Below are 26,583 nucleotides of genomic sequence, written 5' to 3'. Positions count from 1 at the left end.
TGTACCAGCCTCCACCACCTTTTCTGGCAGTTCATTGCATATATGCACCAGCCTCTGCGTGAGAATGGGCCCCTTAGGTCCCATTTAAATCTTGTCCATCTCACCTTCATTCTATGTCCTCTAGTTGTGGACTTCCCTACCCTCTAGTAAAGACCCTGACTATTCACACTATCCATGGTCTTCATGATGTTATAAACCTCTAGAAGGTGCAAATGTGACTCCAACCAATACGAATGGCTGTGTTTTCCGTCATCCCAGGCCCAAATTGTGAAATTCAATTCTGACACCTCTTCCTTCTCCACCACATCTCAATTCTAAAATCATTTTAATCAACTTGTTCAGTCACATTATAAAACACCTCTGTGGGATTTGAATCTAGACTTTTGGGCTTACACTATCACCACTTGGCAATAGTCCCAGAACTGCAACATTATTCTCCTGTGTGTTTGTCCATCAGCCTGGTTTGAAATACTGTGACATAACTCCGTGAAATGAATCTAAACGTTCTTGTCCAGAGTGAGAGGCACTTCCATGCAAGTTCAAGTATTGGAATCCAACCCAGAGCTCTGGCTCAGAGGCGTGGGCGTTATCCACGACACAAGACTTAAACCATGCCCAGATTTTGGGTCACGTTTTAAATGTCAGCTTTCAGCTCGGTGTGGATTCGTTAAAATTTGGTTCACTTTTACTGAATTGCACAGTTAAAAGAATGACATTGTTTAACAGATGAAAGGTACTCACCACAAATATGGGATGTTACGTTTATGTGGTCTGCCTTCGAGACAAGCTATGAAGCTCTTTAATTGTTTGGCTATGATTTCCACCTTAAGTGGCTATTATCTGACATTTGCAATATGAGGGAAAGAAATCCTGCAGACACACTCTGCACTATAAAGGATGTGAAATAGATACTTATCACTGAACACAAGAGATGTAGAAAGAGCATACTTTTTGGATCCAAAACACCAATCACTCTGTCCCGACTGTAACCTGCGACGGCCCTCTTCTGAAAACCACGAATTGATCCAAGCAGCGAATTACTTTTCAGCCTTTCTACCCGAGTACTATCACTCACTGGGCTGACGAGTGGCAGATGGCGTTTAGTTTCGATAATTACAAGCTCTCAGAATTTGGTAAAACAAACTACGAGAAGATATATACAAATCAATGTCAGGCCATTGGTAGTGATACAGAACAGAGAGATCTAGTGGTTCTGGTATATTCCTTTGAAGTTTGCATCATGTGTAGTCAGGGTGGGTATGAAGGCGTTTGACTTGCTGGCCTTCATTGCTCAGATCTTTGAGTACAGGAGCTGGAACATTATCTTCAGGTTGTGCTGGACATTCATGAGGTCCCTCCTGGAGTACTGTGTGCAGTTCTGGTCACCCAGTCACATTGGATATTATTAAACTGAAGACGGTTCAGAAAAAAATTAACAGGATGTTACTGGGAATGGAGTGTTTAAGTTATGAGGACGGCCTCGATAGACTGGGACCTTTTCCACTGCAGCGTAGAAGGTTGAGACCTTATCAATCTTATCGAGGTTTATAAAACAATGAGGGGTATTGATAATGTTGAATGGCAGGTGGCCTTTCCTTAGGGTGGCGGATTTCAAGACTGGGGGTAATTTTAAAATGACAGGAGAAAGTTTAACAGAAGACATAGTGTCATAGAGCTCTCTAGCATGGAAACCGATCTTTCTTTCCAACTCGTCCCTACTGACCAGATGTCCTTCATTAATGTAGTTCCATTTGCTAGCATTTGGCCCATATCCACAAAACACTTCCTTCTCATGTGCTCATACAGATGCCTTTTAAATGTTGTAATTGTACCAGCACCCACAACTTCCTCTGGCAGTTCGTTACATACACAGCACCCTTTAATTGAGACGTTTGCTCCTTAGATAGGTTTTAAGTCTTTCCCCTCTCACCTTCAACCTATGCCCTCTAGCTTTGGAACGTGCTACTATCAAGAAAAGATCTTGGCTTTTCACGCTATCCATTCCACTTGTGACTTTGGAACCTCTGAGATGACCACTGAATCGCTGGTGCTCCAGCGAAAATAATCCCGGCCAACTCAGCCTCTCCAATAATCTCAGAACCCGAAATCCTGGCAGTATCTTTGTAAATCTTTTCTGAATCCTTTCAGTTTTCACCCATCCTTCCTCGATGATCGAAACCGTAATTGCACGAAGTATTCAAAAGTGGCCTAACCAATGTTCTGTCCAGCCGCAATATGACCTCCCAACTCTTATATTCAATGCACAGACCAAAAACGGCAAGCATATCAAACACCTTCTTCACTATCCGATATACCTGTGATTCCACTGTCCAAAAACTGTGAACCTGCACCCCAAGATCTCTTTGTTGAGCAATACTCCCCAGGAACTTAACTATAAATGTATAAGCCAAGCCTTTATTCTCCTTTCAAAAATGCAGTATTTCACATTTATTTAAATTAAATTTCATCTGTCCCTCCTCAGCCCATTGGTTCATCTGATTAAGATCCAGTATACTCTGAGATAACCTTTTTTCTCTGTCCACTGCACATCCAACTTTTGTGTCATCTCTAAACGTACTAATCATGCCTCCTATGTTCATATCCAAATAATTTATATGAATGAAAAATAGCAATAGAACCAGCACTGAACTTTGTGGCACTCCACTGGTCACAGGCCACCGGTATGAAAAGCAACCCACCAGCACCACCCTCTGTCTTATACCTTTGAGCCAGTTCTGTATCCAAATGGCTAGTTCTCCCTGTATTCCATGAGCTCTAACATTGCTAACCAGTCTTCCATGAGGAAATTTGTCGAACGCCTTACTGAAGTCCACATAGATCACGTGCACTGCACTGCCCACATCAATCCTTTTCATTACTTCTTCAAGCTAAAATAATCGTGTTTGTGAGACATGATTTCCCATGCACAAAGCCATGTTTACTATCCCTAATCGGTCCTTGCCATTCCAAATAAATGTACATACTGTCGCTCAAGATTCCCTCCAACAACTTGCCCACCACTGATGTCACGATCATTGATCTATAGTTCTTAGTTCTTCCCAGTTTGTTTAATGATGGCAACACGTTAATTAGCCTCATGTCTTCCAGCACCTCACCTTTGGATATTGATGATCAGAACATGCCATTAAGATTCCCAGAACTCATTTCCCGAGCTTCTCACTGAGTTCTCATGTATACCTGATCAGGACCCATGAAGTGCATTTTCATTACACATCATTTGGTTCGTGAATGGAATGAACGTCCTGAGAACTGATGGATGTGGGTAAAGTTACAACGTTTAAAAGACATTTGATGAAGTACAAGTATAAGGGAAGGTTTGGGAAAATATGGTCCAAGCGCAGGCAGGTGGGACTGGTTTAGTTTGAGATTATCATTAGCATGGACTGTATGAGCCAATAGGTGTGTTTCCAAACACCCAGTGTAACTCTATGACCCCATGTGTGTTTGTATGTCCAAGCATGTATCTGCATATTTCCTTCCACGCTTGTCTACTTTTGTGTGTCTATATGTGTCTCTGTGTGCCCCCTGAGTGTATCTATCTCTCTGTGCATGTTATGTTCTGTTTCTGTGTGTGTGTGTTTGTGTATTGATGGTGCTGTGAGCTGCTGCCTTCCCTCGATCCCTCCCAAACAGAATCCCTGATTATTTTCACCCTCCACTCCCACCTGTACAGTGGTGTGGAGAGGGAAGCAGAGACTGACAGCAAGTCCGACAGCATCTGTGAATAGAAATGAGAGTTAAAGTTTCGGATAGAGTGGCCCTTCCTCAGAACTCGTGTCAGGGGGATATTACATCACTAAGCACCATAGAGACTGCCAGACTCGCCCCACACTGATACATACTGTTACTCACTGATATACACAACATTAACACAGAGACATAGAGACATTCACTAATACGTGGAAACTAACACAGACACGGAGTGTCAGTCAGTAATTCTCTTGCTCCGTGTTTTTCTTGTCAATATTTCACTTACACTGTCTGGTGTGTGTCAGTATTTAATTCTGTCCTCAGGGAGTTCGTTAGTATTGCACTTGCTCAAATTAATGAGTAGTCGGCATTTCTGTGTGGCGTGTAGGACAATTTCAATGTTTGCATAAACCAAACCTGGATGAATTATAAAATTTGTGATGGACAGTGTGGAACTCCAACAGGACAATCACACGTTGGTGTAGATTTCAGTTTTAGGGCAGACGAGGTTCAATGCAGAGCAGTGTGAGGTGATGCACTTCGGTAAGAAGAACATTGAAATACAATATAAAACATGTTGTACGGTTATAAAAGGGGTGCAGGAATAGAAGGCCCTGGGTGTACACGAGCACAGATTATTGAAGATATCAGGACAAGTGGGGAGAGCATAAACTATCACGGATTAGTTTTTGTATCTGAGCAGTTTACAGGAGGAGGTGGAGGAGGGAGTCTCCATGCTCCCTTGCTGGGAAGTGGTGGCGATTATGTTTTGTTAGTCCACACTCCTACATACCGAGACCGTGGGGATTCCATTTGTAGCAACTCGACACAAACGGAGATGGCATCAGGGCCGCGGCTTCTCAGTTGTGACGGGGGTGGGGGAGAACGGAACTGCCAGTGGGTTTAAAGTGAGAAATGCCCTTCATAGAACATTGTTCCTTACTCAGTTTTTGCGATGTGGATGTTTCAGACTCTCCATACGAGGTGTCCCGGTCCTCTCTGAAACGTACCAGGGTTCTCCCCAAATGGCGGGGGAGAGGGGGTTAAGGGAACGGATATCGGTCATTCCACCAACCTGCTTGGCCCTTTCTGTCCTATTTCAGGCTGTTTCTCCTGGAATGGGAGGGAGGGAGGGAGGATGGGAGTGGGTGGCCTTGCTCGTAATGCCGGTGCAGGTGGGGAGGGTGGACATCGTGAGGTGCCCGGAGGGAGTCAGTCCACAGTGATGTGTCATGCAGTGTTGTTAGTGTAGGGGGTGTAGTGGAGGGAGAGAGAGAGAGACAGAGAGACAGAGAGACAGACAGAGAGAGAGAGGGGGGGGGGGGGGGAACAGAGAAGGTGATGCAGTGAGAGTGGTGGAACATGAGCCTCGTTCGGGAGTTGCTGCTATAACAAATATACAGTGAGTGTGTGGGAGCAGACAGAATACAGTGAACCTGATCCTGACAGAGGAATGAAGGTTACTGATGCTTGTCCTGTATTGCTGGACATTTCTTCAAAGCACAGATACTGCACTGAGCTGAGTGTGAGCTCAGACTATGCTCGGTGGGTTTGGTGGTGTGTCCCACTCCGGGAAGAGAATGGTCCCCCTCTGTACTAACCCATCAACCAGGACCTCCTTGCCCCCGTAGACAAACAGTCGTATATTTGCCCCTTAGCTGCCATTCTAAGGGTAAACTGTGCAGGACAGCTCTGAACTGAGAAAGCTGAACCATGTGCCCTTTGGCCTTTTAAAGGTGGCATCAGTGCCAGGGATCATATATTATGCAGGGACATCCGGGCGATGGTGAGTACCACCAGCCATGATGGGTGGGAGAATCGGGCTGGCATTGAATGAGAGGGACACCATCGGCTGGTGTGAGTAGTTAATGAGGTGAGTTCAATAAGACAGCACCAGGAAACTAACACGACCTCGCGCAGACAATTCCTCTGTCACACTCAAGGAAAATGTCACCGAGACAAGTTATTGTTAGATTCAGCCCAATGAATCAAAGTCTGTGCTGACCCTTTTACAAGTTACAAAGCTGCAGAACAATTGCTCATCCAAATCTCTCCATCATCTGACCTCACAGCAATATCCCGTTCACCCATCATTCCTGGAAATACTGACTTATGTTGCAGGACTCTGTTGAAAAGTTTACATTTCAACATTCTGGAACCTGGGAACACATCCATTCGTGGCATTGTCTCTCAGTTTCCTCCACTCCGTCTTAACCCAAACTCCTCCCATTTGTTAATATTTAAACTGATTCCCAGACGATCACTCTCTGGCAGTAATGTACATACCCAGAGTACCCCTTATAATAACAGTGTAGATGTTGAGTTGTAAATGGATGGGAGATGCACATTCTGTCACTCCCAGCATGGGCTGCAAGTTTCCCCACGCTGGACAGTGATCGAACACAGTGTTACTCAGCAATGTACTGGGGTGGTGAACACAGTTCCACACCCTGGTCACATGTCTTACCTGGGTTTATAGATCAATGAACTGCTGTGGTCTATATACATTTCCACTCTGGGTAGATTGTGGCTTTCATTACATAGTACATCAGCCCGGTCTGCACAGTGCTTCATGCTGAAAACATTTCTGATCTGGGTTTATAGGTCCATGCACTGCTATGGTCTGCCCAGTGTTCTTCGCTGGAACAATTGCAGGGTTGTGTTCAGCAGTACACGAGTCTGGTATGCACAGGGCTTCATGCTCAACAAATATTTCCTCCGGATCTATGGTGTCAGGGCTGGTTCTCTGAGGTGGATTGAGAATGTGATATAACTAATCATTTCAGTCGAAAAAGCCATGCCCTTATTTTTGTTCTCATTCTTGTGATTGGATCCTCCAAATTCTGAATCCTCCAGCCAGTCCCATTCTTCAGTCTACTTGCATATTTTGTCAACATGTCCCATGAGTAATTGACTAGTTATAATGTGAATAACTATCCTGTCTATTTCCCTTGTCTTTGACATTTTTCACCCTGGAGCATCAGGATTCACCGTGATAAATCGCAGTGAGGTCACTCCTCAGACTCAACGCTCAAGGGAACATAGCCCAGGCTCTCCATGTAGCTCATCATCACTCGCTTCCTCAACATCAGCAACCTACTTGCAAATCTTTACTGCACCCTTTCAAGTTTAACAACATCTTTTCTATAGCAGGGAGAACAAAATTTAAGACAGTATTACAGAAGTGGCTGAACCAAGTAAGTAGGCGAAAGTGAGTACTACAGGTGCTGGAGATTAGAGTCGAGAATGTGGTCTGGAAAAGCACAGCATGTCAGGCAGCATCCAATGAGCAGGAAAGTCAATGTTTTGGGCAAAAGCCCGATTCCTTTTGAAGGGCTTTTGCTCAAAGCATCGATTTTCCTGCTCTTCGGATGCTGTCTGATTTTGCCTGCTTTCTTAGCACCACACTGATCCCAGTGTATATCTCACATGACCTCCTTCTTAAAAAAAACGCAATTTAATCTCCCACATGGTCGACGATGCCCTGCAGCACATCTTCTCCACTTCCAACAACTCTGCCTTCGAATCTCACCCCTCCAAATGCAACAGGAAAATAGCATCCTTGTTCCTCACCTTCCACCCCACCAAATCTCCAGATACAATGCATTTTCCTCATCCATTTGTGCCACCTACCAGCAGACCCCACCAGCAGAGATATACTTCCCTCCTCACCCCTATTCTCATTGAATAAAGTCAATTCTCTCCGTGACTACCTCATCAGGTCAATACCGCCCACCAAAGCACTCTCCCCTTGCAGCTCCTTCTCCTGCTACCGCAGTAATTGCAAAACCTGCGTCCTCAACACCGCCCTCATCTCTGTACAAGTCATCAAAGGGTATTTCCACATCCATCGGAGTTTTACCTGCACTTCCATACACACCACCTACTGTGTCTGTTGCACCCGATGTTGTCTCCTCCACATTGGGGAGACAGGACGCTAACTTGCGGCACACTTCAGAGAACATCTACAGGACACCCGCACCAACCAAACCCACTGCCCCATGGACGAATATTTCAGCACACCCTCCCACTCCTCCAAGGTCATGGGCCTCCTCCACCACCACCCCCTAATCACCTGATGCCTGGAGGGAGAAAGACTGATCTTCCACCTTGGGACCCTGTAACCACACGGGATCACTAGTTTTCTCATTTTCCTTTCCCACTCTTTAACCATTCAACTCAGCATCGCCCCCATGACCTGTCCTATCTGCCCATCTTCCTTCGCACCTTTCTGCTCCACCCTCCTTTCCGACATATCACTTCCATCCCCAACTTTATCTACCTATGACATTCTCAGCTGCCTTCCCCCATTCCCATCCCCTCCCCATTTATCTCTCAGCACCATTGGGCGACAAGCCTCATTCCTGATGAAGGCCTGACACATGAAATGTGGATTCTTCTGCTCTTCGGATTCTGCCTGAAGGGCTGTGCTTTCCGATTCTGTTTGGTATCTTTCTACATATTATGATTAGTTATCGTTATCATGGCGGATCTATTGTGCTCTTTACATTATTCAATATAGTTATTATCCACTCCTGTCTATCGTTGGTGTCCCTGGTAAATATCGCTGTCCAGATATTTTTTCTATAAATCAGTTATGACTGCATTTCTGTTCTTTCACACTCTTCCCACCAATAGTTCCCTGGTAATATTTGAATCCAGCTCAATTCCTGTCTCCCTCCTTGCTGGTGACAGTATTACTCATGAGTCTCTACGTTGACCTACTCTGTTGCAGATGTGAACCATTGTCTCTCTGCCCTTGTTATTTAAATGTTCGGGGCGTGGAAGTCATTGTCATCTATTATGAATACAAACTCCATTTCCTTCCTGGGACTCCAACCCATCCCGACCAATATATTTTGTTTTCATTCATTTGTGGAACTTGGGTGTTGCTGGCTAGCCAGCATTGATAGACCATCTCTATTTGCCCTTGAGAAGGTGAGGGTGAGATGCCTTCTTGAATCGTGCAGTCCACTTGCTGTTGGTTGACCCACAATGACTGTAGGGAGGGAATACCAGGATTTTGACCCAACGACGTTGAAGGAACAGAAGAACATTTCCAAATCAGGGTGGTGAGTGGCTTGGGGCGGGGGGATGTGGGGGTGCGGTGGGAGGTGATACATACAGGCGTTGTTTGAAATGACGAATCACAACTTTGATAATCGCTCTGGACATGAGATGATTCCTGACAACAGGCCCTGACCATTATTAACTTTAACTACTCACTGCTCCAGAATATACTTCACTGGCTTAACTCATCTGCTGTTTGAACCTTGAGCTGTGAAATGCAGACTTAATGATGACAACAATCTGCTGCTGACACTCTCGGGTTGAAACCTGCAGAAATAATCCTGATTCAAACTCAGACCAAAATCCCATCCATCTGACATTCCTGTGCACGCTGATCTATATCGCTATTGTGTCTGGCAATACCTTTAGTTTAATATTCTTGAGCACGTTAACTCATCTGTCCATGAAACTTCCCTCAATCTCTTTGTGTCGATTATTCAAATCCCCATCAGGTAACCTGGTTTCCTTCAAGTGCATTTTCTCTCAAGCAATGATTTTCACACTCAACCACCCAGATGCACACACCCCAGATAATCCAGGTTACTGAGCCATGCACTAGCATAGTCTGCAAAACTCTTCATGTTGGTCTGTCATCTTGTCCCTGTTTATGCTACTTGAAGTGTTCTGTGGAGCCGATTCAGAATTTGATGAAACAAACCATTTTAGCTGATCTGAAAATACCTTTATTCAATGTTCTCATGCTTGTAATTTTGCTCTCTAAAGGTTCAATCCAACAGTTAGTCCCACTACCTAGTCTTTTTCTATATATTTCCACAACACGATCTGAGTTAATTAACTGTCTGTTTACTCTGTCTGTAATGTGAATCTTTCTATCCCTCTGCATCTTTCCCTGGCCTTGGTGTTTGGTTCCCGACTGTATCGAGTGCTGGCATTGTGATGCTCAGAAACAGTGAAATGATGTGTGTTGAGCTGTTGTTCAATTCCTAGTGTGTCCCATATGGTGCTCCATGTTCGGGAGTGGGTGGGTGTGACAGGCTGTTGTTCACTTCCCGGTATGTCCCATGTGTTGCTCCATGTCGGGGGTGGGGGTATGTGTCAGTCTGTTTTTCACTTTGCGGTGTGATTCGTGTGGTGCTCCATGTTCAGGGGAGTGTGTGTCGGGCTGTTGTTCAACTCCCGGCGTGTCCTATGTGGTGCTGCATATTGGATAGGGGTTTCAGCAGCTTTGACTCGCTTCTTTTAAGCTTGATCTGTGCCTATTCACTGAACGCCTGACTTTTATGTTTGTCCCTTTTAGCTGATCGTGTGGCCAGTAACACAAGCAAGCCCCTTGAGTATTATTGTAAAGGACCAGGTACCTAACATCTCTGACAATGGTGTCACTTTAAAAAAGGTTATTTGCTCCTTTTCTTTAGAGAGAGATCTTAACGGCCGAACTACCTACTGCAAACGGCTGAAGTAATTAACAGAGGAGGCTTTTAGGTTTTTTTAAAAAATTAATAGTGATAACAATGGTCAGTTCGCACAGACCAGGCTTTCTCGTTTTTCTGAGCTGTAACAATCACCAGGTTCCTGGGATCAGGGTTGGATGCTTCAGTAAATGATCCCAAGCATCTATTCTCTTTGAAATCTGTCTTGATGCTGTTTCCTCCTGGATTGGAGAACTGCATGCATGACTGATTGGCCTTGGGTGTGTCTTTTTGCTAAGGGACGATGATCGTACATTGGAATACTTCATTAGTGGAAGGTACTACGTCCATTATTCTATAAAGATTTCCAGTAGTTAGGTTATTCTACATTCCTCTTCTTTTTGTATGTATTTTTATTCGAGTGTTTAAGTAAGTTGTGTTTTGGTTTAAGTTGAGTTGTTTGAACAGCTGCATCATATCTGGAACACCCATTTCACATCTATCTTTACTGTAAGACAAAGTTGGCATCCAGGCTGCCATCTTAAAGAATTTTAAGGAAGTCTGCTCTGGTTCATAGAAAAGAGGGGACTCTTGTGTGTTTCGAATTCGATAATTCCCAATTGGGTTCAGGTTCAGAATCCCTACAGTGTGGAAACAGACCATTTGGCCCAACAAGTCCACACCAATCCATCGAAGAGTAACCCACCCAGACCCATTCCACTATCCTATTATTCCATATTTACCCCTCACAAATGCACCTAATCTACACATCCCTGAACAGTATGCACAATTTACCATGTGCAATTCACCTAACCTGCACATTTTCGGACTGTGGGAGGAAAATTGAGGTATATGGTGGATGAGGTGAATGCAATGTTTTCTCCCTCAGCAGGGATCTGCCGAGTGTATCCTTGATTTCCCAGTAATTTTTCCAATGATGTACTTGGCTCTGCGGATCCCCATGTCATTGAGGTCATGGAGGGGAACTGCAGGAAATCTCACTCCATTAATGTTACAGTGCGCCCATGCACAGTACATAATGTTGGTGAATACTCACTGTCCTCGCAGCAGCCACAGACTCTTCGTTCAGAAGCAGTCAGACCATCCCTTCATCATCAGTCTCCATGTAGAAAGTAGTGAATGTATCTTGAAGGCGGTCCCCTTGCTACACGTTTCAAAATACTGTCCACATTGCCAACAAACAACATCAAAATATCCGGTATGTACTGAGAGCAACTGGGCCCCTGGTAATGTCATGGAGCAGACCATCAGAGAGCTGGAGCAAAACTTCCCATGTCTGAATGGGTCTGAGTGAACTCCCCAACGCACAGTATTACTATGCCCTTTCGTCGCGCTCCATTTCAGTAACATACTCCCTTCCATTCTTCCTGTAAATAAAATTACAAATTATATCATGTTATATTCCACTGCCTCACTTGATAATTTAATGTCTTGCTTATCACAGAGTCATAACCAAATGTAATTACAGTACATCTGTTCCATACTCCTGATCATTGATATAGATTGCAAATAGTTGAGGACCAAGCACTGGTCATTGTGTGACTCCACTGGTGACGTTTTGTCAAACTGATATATCCGGAGTGCCTGCTTCCTGGTTGATAACCAGTCCTTCCCCATTCCTGTGTAACATATTCAAAGAGCTAAATAAGAACAAGGAACATCAGTCAGTAATTCAGCCGCTCCAGCCTGCTCCACCAATGAAAACAATCATGGCTGATGTCATCGCGGCCTCTGATCCACATTCCTGCCATCTCTCCATCCTGAAACTCTGGTCTGTTGTTGTAGATTGCTGCACATGACCAAATATCTACTCCACATGTACACTGTCAATTACCTTTAGCATTTTAAAGACCACAATGACATCTCCTTTCATTATAATAAATTTGAGACTATCGACCTGAACTGCTCAATCTCTCTTCATAAAACCAACCCCTCATCTCTGGTATCAATCTAATGAACACCTTCTGAATTGCCTCCAATGCAATTGCACCCTTCCGCAAGTCAGGGCACCCAAACTCTACTCCATTTGCAGCGTCACTAATGTTTGCGTGGCTACATCAACACTCGCTATCTTACTACTCTATCCGTTTACAAATAAAAAACTGAACCTCCACTTGACTTTCCCATTATTAGCTGTACCTGCATGCAGGTTTTCTGTGAATTGCACATGGAGACATAGACCCCTCTGCACTTGAGCACTTTGAAGTTTCTCTCCATTTAGATAATAATTTGCCTTTCTATTTCGCTGACCAACTTGAATAATCTCACAGTTATACACTTTAATTTTCATTGCCACATGTTAGTCCATTCACCCAAACTATCATATTCATTTTTAAACCTCTTACATCTTCATTCCGAAATAATTTCCCACTGATGTTAGCGTCATCAGAAAAATTGGCCGTAGTATTTTGTATCCTGTCAACCGAGTAATAATATTGATGAAAAATAGTTAAGGCATGAGTAATGAAATCTGATTATATTTAGTTGGTTCACTAATCCTCCATCCAAGTTAATAAATTACTCCTAAACCCATGTTGTCTGATCTTACCACTTACTCTTTGGAGAAGTGACATATCCAATGCTTTCAGGAAGACCAGATATATTCCATCTCCAGGATTCCCACTATCCACCTTGTTTGTGACATCTTTAAGTAACTCAAGCAAACAATTCAAACACGTAAAACCATGTTGACTCTGACGGATTGTGGTTTAACTTTGCAAATGACTTGAACAATGGACTCTAACAATTTGCATTAAATTACAATAGTTTATTGTTACACTTTAGTCCCTAATGTATACCATTATTATATGTTTTTCCCTTTCAAAAACACTTACGTTTTCTTTTAATTCCTGTTTAATGGATACACGTTTTAAGAGATCTGTTCCAATTGCTGTGTAAGAGGCATGTGTGACTAAATGGACTCATCATCCTGCTCGTGTACAAACTCGATGGGCTGACATCTTTTTGGTGATCCGATGTTGTCGTCTCCAAGGACAGAATGACCTCCTCCTGTTGATGTGTTAGAGGGTTGGGGATTATGGAATCTTCCTGTTGCTGTGTAACAGCTGGAGGGGCTGATGCGCCTTCTCATAATCCTGCACCTAAGGCTGGAAATACTGAGCGGTCTCCTCATGCATCCCTGAGATGGGAACGAGGGAGTGATGTTCCCTGACAAGAGACACATGTCTGAATTACCTCCTCTATTCTCATGAAAAAAAGGCTCAGAGAGCTTACATCCTTATCCAATTCACTTCCAATAGGCTCAGTGGAAGTGAATGGCCTCCTGTTATCCCAACATAAAAATCTCCAGTCACTGTGTGGCCTCTTCCAATTCCCGACTAACAGACTTGACGGGGCTGAATGGACTGATCGTGTTGCTGTGTAATAGGATACTGGTCCGTTATGGTCTACTCTGGGTCCAGGGTTATAGGCTTGAGGGGCTGATTAGCCGCTCCCTGTAACTGTATGTGAGTACCCAGTGGCTGAACAGCCTGGTCCTGTTCTGGTGTAACAGTGTTGAAGGCCTGAATATCCTTCTGTTCCTGTGTAACAGGCTGGAGAATGACATGGATTTCTCCATTATGTGTGTAATTGGCTTCTGTGGCTGACTCCTTCTGGTCATGTATGTTGTAATAAGATCATCTTTCATTCTTGTAAAGTCCGATGTGTATTGGATCAACCTGACCATCCTTTCCTTATAAACTAACACCTTCATTTCACGAAGCAGTTGAGGGAACCGTCTCTGAGCTGCCTCCAATGTAACAATTTCCTTTCCTCAGTGAGGAGATTAAATCTGTACACATTACTCCAGATGTGATCTCACTAAGATTTTCAAAGTTTGGGAGAAGATTTTGTAGCTCGGGTGCTCGTTGTTGTGGTTCTGTTCACCGAGCTGGGAATTTGTCTTGCAAACGTTCGTCCCCTGTCTAGGTGACGTCCTCAGTGCTTGGGAGCCTCCTGTGAAGCGCTTCTGTGCTGTTTTCTCCGGTATTTATGGTGGCCTGTCTCTGCCACTTCCGGTTGCCAGTTCGAGCTGTCCACTGTAGTGGCCGGTATATTGGGTCCAGGTCGATTTGTTTGTTGATAGAGTCTGTGGATGAGTGCCATGCCTCTAGGAATTCCCTGGCTGTTCTCTGTTTGGCTTGCCCTATAATGGTAGTGTTGTCCCAGTCGAATTCATGTTGCTTGTCGTCTGTGTGTGTGGCTACTAAGGATAGCTGGTCGTGTCGTTTCGTGGCTAGTTGGTGTTCGTGTATACGGATCGTTAACTGTCTTCCTGTTTGTCCGATGCAGTGTTTTGTGCAGTCCTTCCATGGGATTTTGTACACTACATTAGTTTTGCTCATGTTGGGTATCGGGTCCTTTGTTCTGGTGAGTTGTTGTCTGAGAGTGGCTGTTGGTTTGTGTGCTGTTATGAGTCCTAGTGGTCGCAGTAGTCTGGCTGTCAGTTCAGAAATGCTCCTGATGTATGGTAGTGTGGCTAGTCCTTTGGGTTGCCTCTCTCTCTCTGTGTCCCTCACTCTCTCTCTGTCTGTCACTCTCTCTGTATCCCTCTTCTCTCGATCTCCCTCTGTCTCTATCCCCCCTCTCTCTCTGTCCCTCTCTCTCTGTCTCTCTGTTCATCCCTCTCTGTGTCCCTCTCTGTGTGTCCCACTCTCTCAATATCTCCCTGTCTCTGTGTCTGTCCCTGTCTCTCTCACTGTCCCTCTCTTCCTCTCTGTGTCCCTCTCTCTGTCTTTCGCTCTCTCTCTCTCTGTCCCTGTCCCTCTCTCTCTCTCTATCCCTCACTCTCTCTGTGCCCCACACTCTCTCTGTGTCGCACTCCCTCCCTGTCTCACTCTCTCTCTGCCCTTTTCTCTCCCTCTGTGTCCCTCACTCTCTCTCTATCCCTCTCGCACTTTCTCTCCCTATCCCTCTCTCTGTCTCTCTGTACCTCTCTCTCTATCCTTCTCTCTCTCTGTCTGTCTCTATCTCTTTCTCCCCATCCCCTGTCTCTATGTACCCCTCTCTGTCCCTCTCTCTCTCTGCGTCCCTCAGTCTCTCTCTGTCCCTGGGTCTCTCTATCCCTCACTCTCTGTATCCCTCTCTCTCTCTGTCCCTCTCTCTCTCTGTGTCTCTCACTCTCCCAGCGTCCCTCCCTCTCTCTCTGTGTCCATCACACTCTCTGTGACTTTCTCTCTCTCTGTCCCTCTCTCTCTGTGTCCATCACTCTCTCTGCGTCCCACTCTCTCTCTGTGTCCCTCCCACTCTCTGCGTGGCTCTCTCTCTCTGTGTTCCTCTCTCCCTTTCTGTGTCTCTCTCTGTGTCCCTCACTCTCTCGCTGTCTGTCACTCTCTCGCTGTCTGTCACTCTCTCTGTATCCCTCTCTCTCCATCTCTCTCAGTCCCTGTCCCTCTTTCTCTCTGTGTGTCCCTCTCACTCTGTACCTGTCACTCTCTCTCTGTCCCTCTCTCTGTGTGTCCCACTCTCTCTGTGTCCCTCACACTCTCTGTGCCCCCCAAACTCTCTGTCTCTCACTCTCTCTGTGTCGCTCTCTCTCTGTGTCCCTCTCTCCCGATCTCTATCTGTCCCTGTCCCTCCATCTTTCTCTGTGTCCCTCTCCCTCTCTGTCCTTCTGTCTCTCTCTCCCTCTCTCTCCCCCTCTGTCTCTCTGTGTCCCTCTCTCTCTAACCCTCTCTCTCTCTGTTCCTCACTCTCTCTCTCTGTCCATCACTCTCTCTCTGTCCCTCTCTCTCCCCCTCTGTCTCTGTGTCCCTCTCTCTCTGACCCTCTCTCTCTGTGTCCGTCCCTCTCTTTCTGTGTGTGTCCGTCCCCCTCTCTCTCTGTGTCCGTCCCTCTCTCTCTCTGTGTCCGTACCTCTCTCTCTGTCTGTCCCTCTCTCTCTGTCTGTCCCTCTCTCTCTGTCTGTCGCTCTCTCTCACTGTGTCGCTCTCTCTCACTGCGTCCCTCACTCTATCTGTGCCCCCGTCTCTTTCTGTGTCCCCCTCCCTCTCTCTCTGTGTCTGTCCCTCTCTCTCAATGTGTCCCTTACTCTCTTTGCCCCTCACTCTGTGTCCCTCACTCTCTCTCTCTGCCCCCCTCTCTCTCAGTGTCCCATTCTCTCCGTCTCACACTCTCTGTGTCCCTCACTCTCTCTGTGTCCCTCTCTCTCTGTGTGCCCGCTCTCTCTCTGTTTGCCCCCTCTCTCTCTCTGTGCCCCGTCTCTCTGTGTGCCCCCTCCATCTGTGTGCCCCCTCCCTCTCTGTGTGCCCCCCTCTCTGCGTCCCTCTCACTCTCTGCGTCCCTCTCACTCTCTCTTTATGTCCCTCTCTCTGTGTCCCCCACTCTCTTTGTGTCTGTAACTCTCTCTGTGTGTCCATCACTCTGTGTCCCTCTCTCTCTCTGTCCTCTCTCTCTCTGTCCCTCTCTCTCACTGTGTCCCTCATTCTCTCTACGTCCATCACTCTCTCTCTGTCCCTCTCTCTCTATGTGTCCCTCACTCTCTGTGTCCCTTTCTCTGCGTCCCTCTCCCTCTTCCCCCCTTTCTCTGAGTGTCCCATTCTCTCCCTCTGCCGTGCTCTCTCACTCTGTCCCTCACTCTTTCTGTGTCCCTCCCTCTCTCTGTGTGTCCATCACACTCTCTGTGTCCCTCTCTGTCTCTGTGTCTCTTACTCTCTCTGTGTCCCTCTCTCTGTGTGTCCCACCACCTCCCCATCTCTCTCTCTCTCTCTCTCTCTCTCTCTCTCTCTCTCTCTCTCTGTCCCCCTCTCTCTCTGTCGCTCGGTCTCTGTCTCCCTCTCTCGCTCTCAATTTGTCCATCTGTCCCACTCACTCTCTCTGTCCCTCTCTGTGTGTGTCTCTCTCTCTGTCTCTCAGTCTCTCTGTCCCTCTCGCTCTCTGTCCCTCGGTCTCTCTCTCTCTCTCTCTCTGTCCATCTGTCCCCCCCCCCCCCCCCGTGTCTGTGTCTCTCTGTCCTTCTGTCGCTTTCTATGTCCCTCTCCCTCTCACTGTGTCCCTCTCTCTCTGTCCCTCTCTCTCTCTGTCCCTCTCTCGGTCTCTCTGGCCCTCTCTCTCGCTGTATCTCTGTCCCACTCTCTGTCTGCACCCGCTCTCTCTTGTCCCCCACTCTCTGCGTCCCTCTGTCACTCTCTCTGTGTTCCTCTCACTCTCTGTCCCATTCTCCCTCACTGTGTCCCTCTCAATCTGTGTCCCTCTCTGTCTCTGTCCCTCTCTCTCTCTGTGTCCCTCTCTCACTCTCTCTCTGTGACCCCGTCTCTCTGTCCCTCTCTTTCTCTGTCCCTCTCTCTCTCTGTGACCCTCTCTCCTTCTCTTTCGCTCTGTCTCTCTCTCTCTGTCTCTTTGTCACCCTCTCTCTCTTTCCCTCCATATCTCTGTCCCTTTCTCTCTCTGTCCCTCTTTCTCTCTCTCTCTCTCTGTCCCTCTATCATTCGGTCTCTCTGTCCCTCTCTCTCTCTGTGTGTGTCTCTGTCCCTCTATCTCTGGCGGTCTCTCTCTGTCCCTCTCTCTCACTGTCTCTCTCACTCTGCCCCTCTCTCTTTCTCTCCCTCTCTCTCTGTATCTCTTTCTCTTTGTCCCTCTCTGTGTGTCCCTCTGTCACTCTGTCTTTCTCTCACTCTCTGTCCCTTTCTCCCTCACTGTGACCCTCTCTGTCTGTGACCCTATCTCTCTCTGTCCCTCTCTCTCACTGTCTCTCTCACTCTGCCCCTCTCTCTTTCTCTCCCTCTGTCTCTGTATCTCTTTCTCTTTGTCCCTCTCTGTGTGTACCTCTGTCACTCTGTCTTTCTCTCACTCTCTGTCCCTTTCTCCCTCACTGTGTCCCTCTCTGTCTGTGAACCTATCTCTCTCTGTCCCTCTCTCTCACTGTCTCTCTCACTCTGCCCCTCTCTCTTTCTCTCCCTCTCTCTCTGTATCTCTTTCTCTTTGTCCCTCTCTGTGTGTCCCTCTGTCACTCTGTCTTTCTCTCACTCTCTGTCCCTTTCTCCCTCACTGTGTCCCTCTCTGTCTGTGACCCTATCTCTCTCTGACCCTCTCTCTCTCTCTGACCCTCTCTCTCTCTGTCCCCCCCCCCTCTCTCTCTCTGCCCCTCTCTCTGTCGCTAACCCTTTCGCTCTCTGTCACTCTCTCCCTCTGTGTCCCTCTCTCTCTCTGTCCATCTCTCTCTGCCACTTTTCCGTCTGTCACTATCTCTCTCTGTCTCTCCCTCTGTCTCTCTGTCCCTCTCTCTCTCTCTGTGCCCCTCTGTCGCTCTGTCCCTCTCTCTCTGTCCCTCCCTCGCACTCTCTCCCTTTATCCCTCTCTCTCTGTCCTTCTCTCTGCCCCTCAGTCTATCCGTCCCCTAGGCTCTTTCTCTCTCTCTCTATCTGTGTCCCCCTCTCTCTGTCTTTCTGTCCCTCTCTCTGTCTGTCCCTCTCCCTCTCTCTGTGTCCGTCTTTCTCGCTCTGCCTCTCTCTGTCTCTCTGTCTCCCTCTCTCTCTCTCTGTGTCCCTCTCTCCCTCTCTGTCCCTCTCTCTGTCCCCCTGCCCGTCTCACTCCCTCTCTCTGTGTCCCTCTCTCTGTATCCCCCCTCTGTCTCTCTCTCTCTCTCTCTCTCTCTCTCTCTCTCTCTCTCTCTCTCTCTCTCTCTCTCTCTCTCTCTCGGTGTCTCTCTCTCTCTTTCCACGTCTCTCTCTCTGCCCCTCTCTCTCTCTGTCACACACTCTCTGTGTCACTCTGTCACTCTCTCTGCGTTCCTCGCACTCTCTGTCCCTTTCTCCCTCACTGTGTCCCTCTCAATCTGTGTCCCTCCCTGTCCCTGTCCCTGTCTCTCTGTCCCTCTGTCTCTCTCTCTGTCTCTCTCTCTCTCTCTCTGAACCTCTCTCTCTCTGTGATCCTCTCACTCTCTGTCCTTCTCTCTGTGTCCCTCTCTCACTCTCTCTGTGACGCTCTCTCTGTCTCTCTCTTTCTCTGTCCCTCTCTCTTTCTCTGTCCCTCTCTCTCTGTGATCCTCACACTCTCTCTGTCCTTCTCTCTGTGTCCCTCTCTCACTGTCTCTCTGTGACTCACTCTCTCTGTCCCTCTCTTTCTCTGTCCCTCTCTCTGTGTGACCCTATCTCTCTGTCCCTCTCTCTCTCTCTGTCCCTCGGTCTCTCTCTGTCCCTCTTTCTCTGTCTACCTCTCTCTCTCTCTCTGTCCCTCTGTCACTCTCTCTCTGTGTCTCTTTGTCCCCCCCCCTCTCTTTCGCTCTGTCTCTCTGTCCCTCTCTCGCTCTCTCTGTTCGTCTCTCTCTCCCTCTCTCTCTCTCTCTCTCTCTCTCTCTCTCTCTCTCTCTCTCTCTCTCTCTCTCTCTCTCTCTCGGTGTCTCTCTCTCTCTTTCCACGTCTCTCTCTCTGCCCCTCTCTCTCTCTGTCACACACTCTCTGTGTCACTCTGTCACTCTCTCTGCGTTCCTCGCACTCTCTGTCCCTTTCTCCCTCACTGTGTCCCTCTCAATCTGTGTCCCTCCCTGTCCCTGTCCCTGTCTCTCTGTCCCTCTGTCTCTCTCTCTGTCTCTCTCTCTCTCTCTCTGAACCTCTCTCTCTCTGTGATCCTCTCACTCTCTGTCCTTCTCTCTGTGTCCCTCTCTCACTCTCTCTGTGACGCTCTCTCTGTCTCTCTCTTTCTCTGTCCCTCTCTCTTTCTCTGTCCCTCTCTCTCTGTGATCCTCACACTCTCTCTGTCCTTCTCTCTGTGTCCCTCTCTCACTGTCTCTCTGTGACTCACTCTCTCTGTCCCTCTCTTTCTCTGTCCCTCTCTCTGTGTGACCCTATCTCTCTGTCCCTCTCTCTCTCTCTGTCCCTCGGTCTCTCTCTGTCCCTCTTTCTCTGTCTACCTCTCTCTCTCTCTCTGTCCCTCTGTCACTCTCTCTCTGTGTCTCTTTGTCCCCCCCCCTCTCTTTCGCTCTGTCTCTCTGTCCCTCTCTCGCTCTCTCTGTTCGTCTCTCTCTCTCTCTCTCTCTCTCTCTCTCTCTCTCTCTCTCTCTCTCTCTCTCTCTCTCTCTGTCCCTCTATCATTCGTTCTCTCTGTCCCTCGGTCTCTCTGTCCCTCTTTCTCTGTCTACCTCTCTCTCTCTCCCTCTGTCACATTGTCTCTCTCTCTCTCTCTCTCTTTCCGTGTCTCTCTATCTCTCTGTCTCTCTGTTCCTCTCTCTGTCTGTCTCACTGTCCCCCTCTCTGTTTCTACGTCCCTCTCTCTCTGTGTCTCTCTGTCCCTCTCTCTCTTCTCTGTGTGTCTCTCTGTCACTGTGTCCCTCTGTCTATCATTGTGTCCCTCTGTCTCTCATTCCCCCCTCTCTCTGTCCTCCTCTATCTCTATGACCCTCTCACTCGCTGTCTCTCTGTGCCCCCTCTCTCTGTCCCTCTGTCTCTCTGTCCTTCTCTGTCTCTGACACTCTCTCTCTCTCTCTCTCTCTCTCTATGCCCCTCTCTGTCCCCTACTCACTGTGTCCATCTGTCAATCGCTCTGTGTTCCTCTCACTCTCTGTCCCTTTCTCCGTAACATTGTCCCCCTCAATCTATGTCCGTCTCTGTCACTGTCCGTTATTCTCTGTCCCTCTCTTTCTCTGTAACCCTATCTCTCTCTGTCCCTCTCTTTCTCTGTAACCCTCTCTCTCTCTGTCCCTCTTTCTCTGTCCCACTCTCTATGACCCTCTCGCCCTCTCTCTCTGTCTATCTCTCTCTGTCGTTTTGTCCTCCTCTCTCTCTTTCCCTCTGTCTCTCTGTCCCTCTCTCTCTGTCCCTCTTTCTCTCTCGCTCTGACCCTCTGTCTCTCTGTCCCTCTACCTCTCTCTGTGTTCCCCCCTCCCTCTTTCCACCTCTCTCTCTGTCTCTCTGCCGTTCTCCCTCTCTCTTTCTGTGTGCCTCTGTTTCTCTGTCCCTCTCCCTCTCTCACTCTGTATCCCTCTGTCCCTCTCTTTCTCTCTGTCCATCTCTCTCTCTGTCTCTGTCGCTCTCCCTCTCTCTTTCTGTGTCCCTCTGTCTCTCTGTTCCTCGGTCTCTCAGTCTATCTCTCACACGCTCTCTCTCTTTCCCTCTGTCTCTCTGTCCCTGTTTCTCTCTCTACTTCTCTCTCACTGTCCCTGTCACTTTGTCTCTCTGTCTCTCTCTCTCACTCTGTGTGTGTCTCTCTGTCCCAGTTTTTCTGTCCCTCTCTCTCTGTGTCTCACTGTCCCCTCTCTCTTTCTATGTCCCTCTCTCGCACTGAGTCCTTCTCTCTCTCTGTCCTTCTCTGTGTCTCTCTGTCCCTCTCTCTTCTCTGTGTCTCTCTCACTGTGCCTCTCTCTCTCTTTGTCTCCACTCTCTCTCTGTCCTTCTCTCTCTGTGTCCCTCTGTCTCTGTGTCCCTCTCGCTCTCTGTCCCTTTCTCCCTCTCTCTGACCCTCACTCTCTGTGTCCCTCTCTGTCTCTGTCCCACCCTCGCTTTCCATTTCTCTCTCTCTGTCTCTCTGTCCCTCGCTCTCTCTTTCTCACTGTCCCCCTTTCTCTTTCTATGTCCCTCTCTCTCTCACTGAGATCCTCTCTCTCTCTGTCCCTCTCTCTCTCTCTCTTTCTCTGTGTCTCTCACTCTCACTGTGCCCATCTCTCTCTCTCTCACTGTGTCCCTCTCTCTCTCGGTCCCTCTCTCTCTCTGTCCCTCTCTCTCTCTGTCCCTCTCTCTCTCTGTCCCCCCTCTCTCTGTGTCTTCCTCTCTCCCTTACCCTCTTTCTCTCTCTCTCTCTCTCTCTGTCCCTCTTCATTCGGTCTCTGTCCCTCTCTCTCTCTCAGTCTCTCTAACCCTCTCTCTCTGTCTCTCTGTCTCTCTCTCACTCTCTCTCTGTCCCTCGGTCTCTCTGTCCCTCTTTCTCTGTCTACCTCTCTCTCTGTCCCACTGTCACTCTGTTTCTCTATCCCTCTTTCTCTGTGTCTCTCACTCTCATTGTGTCCACCTCTCTCTCTCTGTGTCCTTCTCTCTCTGTCCCCCTCTCTCTCTGTGTCTTCCTCTCTCTGTGTGTCTTCCTCTATCTGTTACCCTCTTTCTCTCTCTCTCTCTCTGTCCCTCTATCATTCGGTCTCTCTGTCCGTCTCTGTCTCTCAGTCTCTCTGACCCTCTCTCTCTGTATCTCTGTCCCTCTCTCTCTCTCTCTGTACCTCTTTCTCTGTCTACCTCTCTCTCTGTCCCACTGTCACTCTGTTTCTCTCTCTCTCTGTTTCTCTGTCCCTCTTTCTCTGTGTGTCTCACTGTCCCGCCCTTCTCTTTCATTATCCCTCTCTCTCACTGAGTCCCTCTCTCTCTCTGTCTCTCTCTCTCTGTCACTTTCCCCCTCTCTCTGTCCCTCTCTCTCTCTCTCTGACCACCTCTCTATCTCTCACTCTGTCTGTCCCTCTCAATCTGACTGTCCCCCTCTAACTCTGTCTGTGTCCCTCTCACTCTGTCTGTGACCCTCTCACTCTGTGTCCCTTTCTCCCTGTCTCAGTCACTCATTCTCTGTGTCCCTCTCTGTCTCTGTCCCCCCTCGCTTTCCCTTTCTCTCTCTTTGTCTCTCTGTCCCTCTCTCTGTGTCTTTCATCCTCTTGGCCCCTCGCTCTCTATGTCCCTCTTTGTCTCTCTGTCCCTCTTTCTCTGTCTACCTCTTTCTCTGTCCCACTGTCACTCTGTTTCTCTCTCTCTGTTACTCAGTCCCTCTTTCACTGTGTGTCTCACTGTCCCCTCACTCTTTCTATGTCTCTCTCTCTCACTGAGTCCCCCTCTCTCTCTGTCCTTCTCTCTCTGTGTCTCTCTCACTGTGTCCCTCACTCTCTCACTGTGACGCTCTGTCACTCTCTGTCCCTCTCTCTCTTTGTCCCCGCTCGCTCTCTGTCCTCCTCTCTCTCTGTCCCTCTCTCTCTCTGTCACTTTCTCCCTCTCTCTGTCCCTCACACTCTGTATCCCTCTCTGTCTCTGTCCCTCCCTCACTTTCCATTTCTCTCTCTGTGTCTCTCTCTCCCTCTCCCTCTCTGTCCCTCATTGTCTCTGCCACTCGCTCTCTGTGTTCCTCTTTTTCACTCTGTCCCCCTCTCTCTCTGTCCCCCTCTCTCTCTCTCTGCTCTCCTCTCTCTCTGTCCCTCTCTCTGTGTCCCTCTCCCTCTCTGTCCCTTTCTCCCTCTCTCTGACCCTCACTCTCTGTGTCCCTCTCTGTCTCTGTCCCACCCTCTCTGTCCGTTTCTCTCCCTCTGTCCCTCATTGTCTTAACCCGACGGTCTCTGTGTCCCTCTTTGTCTCTCTGTCCCTCTCTCTCTGTCCCTCTCTCTGTCCCTGTCCCTCTCTCTCTCTCTGCCCCTCACCCATCTCCGTGTTCCTCTCTCTCTCTCTCTCTCTGTCACTCTCTCTCTGTGACCCTCTCCCTCTCTCTGTTTCTCTCTCTCTCTGTCCCTCTCTCTCTGTCGATGTCCCGTTCACTCTCTCTTACTCTCTCCTTATCAGTGTTCCTCTCTCTCTCTGTCCCTCTCTCTCTCCCTGTCCTACTCTCGCTGCCTCTTTGTCCCTCATTCTCTCCCTCTCTCTCTCTGTCCCGCTCTATGTCTCTCTGTCCCTCGGTCTTTCTCTCTCAGTCTCTCTGTCCCTCTCTCGTTCTCTCTCTCTGTCTCTCTCTCTCTCTGTCCCTCGGTCTCTCTGTACCTCTTTCTCTGTCTACATCTCTTTCTCTGTCACTCTGTCTCTCTGTCGCTCTCCCTCTCTCTCTCTCTCTCTCTGTCCCTCGGTCTCTCTCTGCCCCTCGTTCTCTGTCTACCTCTCTCTCTCTCTCGCTCTCTCTCTCTCTGTCTCTCTGTCCCTCTGTTTCTCTCTCTGTCTCTCTGTCTCTTTGTCTCTCTCTCTCTCTGTGTCTCACTGTCCCCCTTTCTCTTTTTCTGTGTCTCACTGTCCCCCTTTCTCTTTCTATGTCCCTCTCTCTCTCACTGAGACCCTCTCTCTGTCCCTCTCTCTCTGTGTCTCTGTCTCTCTCTCTTTCTCTGTGTTTCTCACTCTCACTGTGTCCATCTCTCTCTCACACTGTGTCCCTCTCTCTCTCTGTCACTCTCTCTCTCTGTCCCCCCTCTCTCTCTCTGTCCCCCCCCTCTCTGTGTTCCCCCCCTCTCTGTGTCTCTCTGTCCCTCTATCATTCTGTCTCTCTGTACGTCTCTCTCTCTTAGTCTTTCTGACCTTCTCTCTCTGTCTCTCTGTCCCTCTCTCACTCTCTCTCTGTCCCTCGGTCTCTCTGTCCCTCTTTCTCTGTCTACCTCTCTCTCTGTCCCACTGTCACTCTGTTTCTCTCTCACACTCTCTGTTTCTCTCCCTCTTTCTCTGTGTGTCTCACTGTCCTCCCCTTCTCTTTCTTTATCCCTCACTCTCACTGAGTCCCTCTCTCGCTCTGTCCTTATCTCTCTCTGTCCCTCTGTCACTCTCTCTCTCTTCTCTGTGTCTCTCTCACTGTGTCCCTCTCTCTTTGTCCCCACTCTCTCTCTGACCCTCTCTCTCTCTGTCCCTCTCTCTGTGTGTCCCTCTCACTCACTGTCACTTTCTCCCTCTCTCTGTCCCTCACTCACTGTGTCCCTCTCTGTCTCTGTCCCACCCTCGCTTTCCATTTCTCTCTCTCTGTCCCTCTCTTTCTCGTTCTGTGTCCCGCTGTCTCTCTGTTCCTCGGACTCTCAGTCTCCCTCTCACACACTCTCTCTCTGTGCCTCTGTCTCTCTCTGTCCCTCTATCATTCGGTCTCTCTGTCCCTGTTTCTCTGTCTACTTCTCTCTCACTGTCCCTCTGTCACTTTGTCTCTCTGTCTCTCTCTCTCACTCTGTGTGTGTCTCTCTGTCCCTGTTTTTCTGTCCCTCTCTCTCTGTGTCTCACTGTCCCCCTCTCTCTCGCACTGAGTCCTTCTCTCTCTCTGTCCTTCTCTGTGTCTCTCTGTCCCTCTCTCTCTACCAAGTCTCTCTCTCTCTCTCTCACCTTGTCCCTCTCTCTCTCATTGTGTCCCTCTGTCACTCTCTGTCCCTCTCACTCGCTGTCTCTCTGTCGCTCTCTCTCTGTGTCTCTCGGTCTTGCTCTCTCTCGGACCCTCTGTCTCTCTCTCTGTCCCTCTCTCTCTGTTCGCCTCTCGCTCTCTGCCCCCTCTGTCTCTCTGTACCCCTCTCTCTGTTTCCCTCTGTCTCTTTCTCTGTGTTCCTCTCACTCTCTGTCCCTTTCCCCCTCACTGTGTCCCTCTCAATCTGTGTCCCTCTCTGTCTCTTTCCCTATCTCTGTGTCCCTCTCTGTGTTCCTCTCTCTCGCTGTGTTCCTCTCTCTCGCTGTGACCCTCTCTCTCTGTGTTCCTCTCTCTGTCCCTCTCTCTCTCTGTCCCTCGCATCACTGTGACCCTCTCTCTGTGACCCTCTCTCTCTGTCCCTCTCTTTCTCTGGCCCTCTCTCTCTCTGTGACCCTCTCTCCCTCTATATCTCTCTGTCCCCCCTCTCTCTCTGTCTCTCTGTCGCTCTCCCTCTCTCTTTCTGTTTCCCTCTGTCTCTCTGTCCCTCTCTCTCTGTCGCTCGTTCTCTCTCACTCTCTGTGCATCTGTCTCTCTGTTCCTCTCCATCTCTCTCTGTGTGTCCCTCTCTCCCTCTCTATCTCTCTGTCCCTCTCTCTCTATGTCCCTCTTTGTCTCTCTGCCCTCTCTCTCAGTCTTTCTCTCTCTCTCTCTGTACCTCTTTCTCTGTCTGCCTCTCTCTCCCACTGTCACTCTGTTTGTCTCTCTCTCTCTCTGTTACTCTGTCCCTCTTTCACTGTGTGTCTCACTGTCCCCCTCACTCTTTGTATGTCCCTCTATCTCACTGAGTCCCTCTCTCTCTCTGTCCTTCTCTCTGTGTGTCTCTCTGTCACTCTCTTTCTCTTCTGTGTGTCTCTCACACTGTGGCCCTCACTCTCTCACTGTGCCAATCTGTCACTCTCTGTCCCTCTCTCTCTTTGTCCTCCTCTCTCTCTCTGTCCCTCTCTCTGTGTGTCCCTCTCACTCTCTGTCACTTTCTCCCTCTCTCTGTCCCTCACTCTCTGTATCCCTCTCTGTCTCTGTCCCTCCCTCGCTTTCCATTTCTCTCTCTCTGTCTTTCTCTCCATCTCTCTCTCTGTCCCTCATTGTCTCTGCCACTCGCTCTCTGTGTTCCTCTTTTTCTCTCTGTCCCCCTCTCTCTCTGTCACCCCTCTCTCTCTCCTCTCTCTGTCCCTCTCTCTGTGTCCTTCTCCCTCTCTGTGACCCTCACTCTCTGTGTCCCTCTCTGTCTCGGTCCCTACCTCTCTGTCCGTTTCTCTGCCTCTGTCCCTCATTGTCTTAACCCGTCGCTCTCTGTGTCCCTCTTGGTCTCTCTGTCCCTCTCTCTCTGTCTTTCTCTCTCACTGTGTCCCTCTCTCTGTCCCTGTCCCTCTCTCTCTCTCTGCCCCAC

The sequence above is a fragment of the Chiloscyllium punctatum genome, chromosome 21 (assembly GCF_047496795.1).
Source record: "Chiloscyllium punctatum isolate Juve2018m chromosome 21, sChiPun1.3, whole genome shotgun sequence".
NCBI lineage: Eukaryota > Metazoa > Chordata > Chondrichthyes > Orectolobiformes > Hemiscylliidae > Chiloscyllium > Chiloscyllium punctatum.
The sequence above is the reverse complement of the archived record's forward strand: the minus strand, read 5'-3'. Positions refer to the sequence as shown.